Source organism: Convolutriloba macropyga, chromosome 3 (assembly GCF_964194025.1).
Source record: "Convolutriloba macropyga chromosome 3, txConMacr16.3, whole genome shotgun sequence".
Classification (NCBI taxonomy): domain Eukaryota; kingdom Metazoa; phylum Xenacoelomorpha; order Acoela; family Convolutidae; genus Convolutriloba; species Convolutriloba macropyga.
The window spans coordinates 6,639,255-6,646,939 of NC_134470.1; the positions used below are offsets into that span (position 1 = coordinate 6,639,255).

Genomic DNA, 7,685 nt, shown 5'->3' on the forward strand with positions numbered 1-7,685 from the left:
ATAAGGCAAGTGGCAATAAAAGACTTTGCTCGACCGAAATGGCCGAATAAATGACTTTAGCTCAGCCGTAGTCAACCTCTATACTATAACTTGTACCAAACTCTTCAAACTGGAATTTAGGCTGACGCAGGGAAATTTTTGTGAACCACAATGTCATCCTCAAATTTTTGTTGACTGACATTTTTGGGGCCACCTTTTCAAAGCTGAGTTTTCGACCAAGCGATTACTTCGTGCTTAATTTTTGACTCGAAAAGTGCGTTTGATTGCCATTAATGAGTTGGTTTAATTGCTTCAAAAGATCTTACGATCGATTATGGTGCTAGGAAAATTGGCCGACAGGGCGTTTAGCCGACAAGGAAAAAATGGGAAATTTAGCCGACAATTTTATCAAAATTGGTCATAAAAGTCTCATTGGTCCATAAATCAGTAGTTCGGTTGTGATAGATTCAAATCAAGTCCCACGGGCCGCTGAGGCATGGCCATGGCCCGCGAGACATGGCCAGATGCGGTTAAATACCTTTGTTACACTAGTTGATAGACCTTCGTTACATTAGTTGATGAAAAAACTGCGGTATATTTATCCGCTCACGAAATAGTGTTTTAAATTGACCAATCGCAGCTTCAGAATAAGTTTTATTGCTCATTTTACTTAAATTGTCGGCTAAATTTCTCATTTTTTGGTTGTCGGCTAAACGCCCTGTCGGCCAATACGGCGGCCGCCATCGATTACATTGCTTACTATAGTACTAAAAATGATTATGTAGTAAAGTTAAAATTACTTATAGAAGTACATCACACGACTACTTATAACCTAATCAGCAAGAATTTTTATTCATGTATTAAAATGCTAGCGAGTTACTAATCAATCAAAAATATGAATTTTCTTTAAAAAAAATGATATTTCACAATTCAGGAAAGAAAGTTCAGACACAGGAAGACTGAATTAAGACACAATTTCAGACACAATTTCGAGATGCTGACCATTTTAATCAGTTTATCTGACTCCATTCATTGAAAGCTTATGACAATTCAGTCCTAATGATTTGTCTTATAAAATTCACTATAATTCTTATATCGTTTGACATTTGAAGAATTTTTTAAGTGGGAGTATCCTGATTCAATGTGTGTTTTGTCTGCTCTGTCGCTGCTTCAGTTTCCGCTGAAACAAAAAAAATACTCTAAAAAATGCTGAACAAATTTGTGCTCCTATCATGAAAAGACTGGTTCTGCCAATAAATTGATTTTACCCCCCCCCCCCCCCCCCCAATAAATTCTCTGAGTATATTTGATATATCGAGGTTTAAACATGGGTTAAAATTTCATACACGGCTTTCAACAACCCAAAAGTCAAATTTAATTAGTAATGGGGCAATAAGCACAAGACAAGAAAAAGAGTTTTTATCGTCTTCTTTTCCATTTTGATCATTAAATCTCTGCAACAATTATATATAACAGAACTTCAACAAAATGTGTAAATTAAATTTCCGTGTATGACTTTGTTATGTTTGTGTGCGAGATTAATTAACTGAAACGCACTCATATTTTCTTTACCGAAGAACACACACAAAAAAAGAAAACTAAAAGCTTCAAAAAAATGGCAGATTACTTACGCATATTTTCGGTTGGTAAGTGGCTAACATATGATGATTAATAAATGAACATTTTGATATTTAATTCTTAAGTGCCACAACTTTTATGCGCAGAGCCTGATAAAATATATCTATTATATCTCAGGATGGTTATGTTTGTCTATAACCAAAACCGGACCAATATTTCTTTACTTAAAAACGCAAAAAGTAAATTTAATTGCTTCGAGATTACAACTCGCTTAGTTTTGAGTTGATGAAGAAATAGAGAATTATTGAAATAAGCAAAACACAGAAAGCGTTTAATTTTCATTGTGATTACTAAACGTAGTTACAGTTTATTTGGTCAGAAAAAATAAAAATTTGTACATACGAGGTCCATCTACAGTGTTATAAGAGCATTAGTAGTGTGCATAACTTTAAAAAGTCAAATCTCATTTCGGCTGCCTATCAAATAGACCAATTTTTCAAGAAAACGAGCAAAAACAGAACAGAAGCAATTGAGAATAGTCCAACATAACTAAAATAAACTACATAAAATAAGATACCGTTCTGAGATTTTTTTCTGGCTATGCATTTTTTAGATCACAATTTCGAAGTGTTTTAGTATTTGCGAGACTACATCACGCGAAGTTCTTATTCGCGATTAGATGCCATTTGTATAATCATAAATTCTCAGTTTTGCTTATTTTCTTAGCCTTTGCATTTAAGTACCAACATTGATGGAGGCATACATCAGGGTAGGGGGTAAGAAACAGAATAACATTGTTAATATCCCTAACTCTTTCCCTCAATCTCGCATTGCTTATAGGCAATTTATTTCTTTCAAATATCTCGAAATTTTATCGATCTGATTAAACTTAAATTAAACTTAATGTAAACCCCAACATTCTAAATTTATGTTTTTCAGTTTATAGTTTTTAAAAATTGCTTGCAAAAATATCAGCTGTTTAACCAGCAGGACAAAAAGTCTATAAAAAAAACCAAAGACCAGTTCGATGTGGACAAAATATTTACGGCACAGACCAAAGACATCCACGCCAACTCCGTACAAGAGATAGTACTCAACACCTTTTTAAGCCAACGAAAGATCATTCACTTCTGAAACATTTCTTAGACCTTGGTCATATTTCTGGTGACATCTCAAAACCTTTTTATGGTTCATGGAATCTAAACCCCATTAGTTTTGCACATTATGAGAGAAAAATTAGTAGAATGATAAATGAATATTACAAGAAAGGTCTTGACAAATCATGTAGGATGTTACAAATTTTCACAAATGTTCTTGGTTAATTAAGAAGGATAACAATTTTTCATAATGATGTGAAGTTTTCTCAACTCATTGTTCAAGCAGTCAACAAGTATATATCTTTGCGAACTGAGGACAGCAGAAAAAAGTAGACAGTTTTAAATTTTAAAAATTCTGGTCACTTTTCGGATCCAAGGAAACACAATCCTAAACCTATATCATTCACTAGACAGTTTAGTCAAAACATTTAAATTAAGTGTTTCAATTATGTTTCCTTGGAGATCGTTAGAAGCCATGTTTCTTTTTCTAATAGAACAGAAGCTTTAAACGGAAACAAAAGTTGCTCGCTCTCTTTTAAGTTTTACTCTTAACTCAAAGCGTACTATCAAAATTAACAGGATTAATCCCTAGAGCAGACATCGAGCTAGAAAAAGACAATGCTCCAACGAAAAGAGTATGGATAGACCATGTTGAACGGAAAAGAGCTGCAAAGCTTTTCTGAACTTTGTCAATCGCCTGGATTAGTGCTCGACCAAAATTTTGTCACTCCTAATGCTTTCCCTAATGCTTTCCCTCAATCTCGCATTGCTTACAGGCAATTTCTGCCTTTCAAATATCTCGAAGTCTTATCGATCTGATAAAACTTAAATTAAACTAAATGTAAACCCCACCATTCTAAATTTAAGTTTTTCAGTTCATAGTTTTTAAAAAATGCCTGCAAAAATATCAGCTGTTTAACCAACAGGCAGGACAAAAAGTCTATAGAAAAACCAGAGACCAGTTCGATGTGGAAAAAATATGTACGGCATAGACCAAAGACATCCACGCCAATTCCGTACAAGAGATAGTACTCAACGCCTTTTTAAGCCAACGAAAGATCATTCAATCTGAAACAATTCTAAGACCTTGGTCATATTTCTGGTGACATCTCAAAACCTTTTTATGGTTCATGGAATCAAACCCCATTAGTTTTGCACATTATGAGAGAAAAATTAGTAGAATGATAAATGAATATTACAAGAAAGGTCTTGACAAATCATGTAGGATGTTACAAATTTTCACAAATGTTCTTGGTTAATTAAGAAGAATAAACAATTTTTCATATTGATGTGAAGTTTTCTCAACGTATTGTTTAAGCAGTCAACAAGTTTATATCTTTGTGAACTGAGGACAGCAGAAAACAGTAGACAGTTTTAAATTTTAAAAATTCTGGTCACTTATCGGATCCAAGGGTACACAATCCTAAACCTATATCACTCACTAGACAGTTTAGTCAAAATATTTAAATTAAATGCTTCAATTATTAATCCTTGGCAATCGTTTGAAGCCATGTTTCCGTTTCTAATAGAACAGAAGCTATAAACGGAAAAAAAGTTGCTCGATCTCTTTTAAGTTTTACTTTTAACTCAAAGCGTACTCTCAAAATTAACAGGATTAATTCCTGGAGCAGACCTTGAGCTAGAAAAAGACAATGCTCCACCGGAAAGAGTATGGATAGACCATGTTGAACGGAAAAGAGCTGCGAAACTTTTCTAGACTTTGTCAATCGCCTGGACTCGTGCTCGACCAAAATTTTGTCACTCTAGACATTCGTTCGACCCAAAAAGTTGAGCTATAGAGTTTTGCCGGAGTCTGTGCTGGAATTGAACTGCAGTGGTGCAATGTTGTCTAGTCTTGCTCCGTTGCTGCTTCACTCTGTGCAGCAGCAAACAAAAAATCTTTTTCTGCATTTTTATAAATAAGCAGATTTCTAAAAAAAGAACATCCTCGACCTAAAAGGCCGATGAAAATTCCATGCATTAATTGAAAAATTCTATGAAAAGTGTTTTGCCCACCACATGAATATACCATGCTGGACCACATTTTCCTGTGAAAAGACATTTGCTAGACCTTATCGACAGTGTAATTCCTGGTCAGTATTGACCCCCTCCCCCTATTAGATTATATGGGAATTTTCAGAAGCCTAAGTCTGGATTAGTGGTTGCATTTTGTTGTTAAAAATAAAATTGTCCAAGCAACTAATTATTCCCAACTTATATCATTGGGGCTAAAAATATAGATACGACGTTCAAAAGACTTGTTTCTTCTGGAGTTTAAAAAATCTGTATAGGTTTGAGGGTGGTGTTTTTTTCTCAAAACACAATTACAGCACAGTCCATAAGGTGAGCTGGGAATTGAGTGCCATCTCATGAATAAGGTCCAGAGCACTTTTTTGTGTTTATATTGAGCCCAAACACTATGTTCATCCTTACTTTTGAAATCCCAATTTGAATTTATTTAATTGTCTTTAAATATCGCAGAAATGTTGCACCCAAATTTAGCTTTTTATTTTGCTGTTTTCCCAATATCAAAGAACCAACTCAAGTTGTCATACTTTTTACAATATTCATTTAAGCTCAGTCTTGTCGTTCAGTGCCAGTTGTTGATTATTTTTCTTGAAAAACTAAAAACTATTAAATAGTGTGTTTAAAAATTTATAGATTTTTTTGTTTCAAAGACCAAAGATCGAAACTTTTTGCGCTTTATCGCATCCAGGAGGTTAGTGGCAGAGCAAATCAGCGCTGAATCAGTGTAAAAACATTCTGTTTTTTAGGATGGCCCGGGTTCTGTTCATATACCAATTTACAATGTCTAATCTTGGTTTTTGAGTAATATTTACTGCATGTAAAATATTATGTTCAACTTAACTCCCACCAACAATGTTTGCTTTATATGCGATTCGCACTCCAGCGTGGGTACTTGTAACATTTAATTTGCGTTTAATTAGCATTTAATTTGCAAGTCGTAACCACAAAACTAAATGTGATTAGTATATGGGATTAAAATAGTAATCGTATACAAACCAGCTTATGTATAAATTGTGTGCGTTCTTCCATAGTAATTACCATTTATAAGCTACATAAGTATGACATTATTCTGCCCAGACCAAGTTTTGTGTTATGAGTAATTTTCAGACTATACAGGATAAGTTTAGAATTTATTTTATTGTCTTTAAATATTGCAGAAATGTTGCACCCAAATTTATCTTTTTTATTTTGCTGTTTTCCCAATATCAAAGAACCAACTCAAGTTTTCGTACTTTTTACAATATTCATTTAAGCTCAGTCTTGTCGTTCAGTGCCAGTTGTTGATTATTTTTCTTGAAAAACTAAAAACTATTAAATAGTGTGTTTAAAAATTTATAGATTTTTTTGTTTCAAAGACCAAAGATCGAAACTTTTTGCGCTTTATCGCATCCAGGAGGTTAGTGGCAGAGCAAATCAGCGCTGAATCAGTGTAAAAACATTCTGTTTTTTAGGATGGCCCGGGTTCTGTTCATATACCAATTTACAATGTCTAATCTTGGTTTTTGAGTAATATTTACTGCATGTAAAATATTATGTTCAACTTAACTCCCACCAACAATGTTTGCTTTATATGCGATTCGCACTCCAGCGTGGGTACTTGTAACATTTAATTTGCGTTTAATTAGCATTTAATTTGCAAGTCGTAACCACAAAACTAAATGTGATTAGTATATGGGATTAAAATAGTAATCGTCTACAAACCAGCTTATGTATAAATTGTGTGCGTTCTTCCATAGTAATTACCATTTATAAGCTACATAAGTATGACATTATTCTGCCCAGACCAAGTTTTGTGTTATGAGTAATTTTCAGACTATACAGGATAAGTTTAGAATTTATTTTATTGTCTTTAAATATTGCAGAAATGTTGCACCCAAATTTATCTTTTTTATTTTGCTGTTTTCCCAATATCAAAGAACCAACTCAAGTTTTCGTACTTTTTACAATATTCATTTAAGCTCAGTCTTGTCGTTCAGTGCCAGTTGTTGATTATTTTCCTTGAAAAACTAAAAACTATTAAATAGTGTGTTTACAAATTTATAGATTTTTTTGTTTCAAAGACAAAAGATCGAAACTTTCTGCGCTTTATCGCATCCAGGAGGTTAGTGGCAGAGCAAATCAGCGCTGAATCAGTGTAAAAACATTCTGTTTTTTAGGATGGCCCGGGTTCTGTTCATATACCAATTTACAATGTCTAGTCTTGGTTTTTGAGTAATATTTACTGCATGTAAAATATTATGTTCAACTTAACTCCCACCAACAATGTTTGCTTTATATGCGATTCGCACTCCAGCGTGGGTACTTGAAACATTTAATTTGCGTTTAATTAGCATTTAATTTGCGAGTCGTAACCACAAAACTAAATGTGATTAGTATATGGGATTAAAATAGTAATCGTCTACAAACCAGCTTATGTATAAATTGTGTGCGTTCTTCCATAGTAATTACCATTTATAAGCTACATAAGTATGACATTATTCTGCCCAGACCAAATTTTGTGTTATGAGTAATTTTCAGACTATATAGGATAAGTTTAGATTGGCAAACTCTATAACCTCAAAATAAACAAATTGATGAAAAACTGCAAATAAAGAAACATAAAATATTCTGCAGTTGCAATGTTTCGTAACTGAAGTTCGTTTTGCTTTTCAAATGTACGGGTTCTGCGTTGAAATGCTCTGAGACTCAGGATGTTGATTAAAAATTGAGTTCAAAGGACTTCTGCTTCAGTCTGAAGTGTGGATAGAATAGAATAACGCTTGTTGCTAACTGCTTAATTAAGCCATACATTTTATTAATTCAGTCCAATTTTACATACCATTTTTTTAAATCGTTTGCCTGATTACCTAATTTTAGAAAGATATTTTAAACTAAATTTTAATTAAACTTATTTAAACTAATTTTATAACGAAACTTTTATTGTATTTGGATTATTTTTGAGCTTATAAGCATAAACGATGTACTGAAAGAGGAGAAACAACTGATGGCTGCTTAATAAAAGTA

General features: G+C 33.3%; 1 long non-coding RNA gene across 1 annotated transcript; it reads right to left on the reverse strand.

Moving 5' to 3' along the window:
* Nucleotides 1-756: 756 nt before the first annotated feature.
* LOC142336810 (uncharacterized) lies at nt 757-1,719 on the reverse strand. Its single transcript, XR_012758914.1, has 2 exons — nt 1,611-1,719; nt 757-1,159 (listed from the first exon to the last, which is right to left on the reverse strand). It is a non-coding gene; the product is annotated as an uncharacterized LOC142336810 (long non-coding RNA).
* Nucleotides 1,720-7,685: the final 5,966 nt, after the last annotated feature.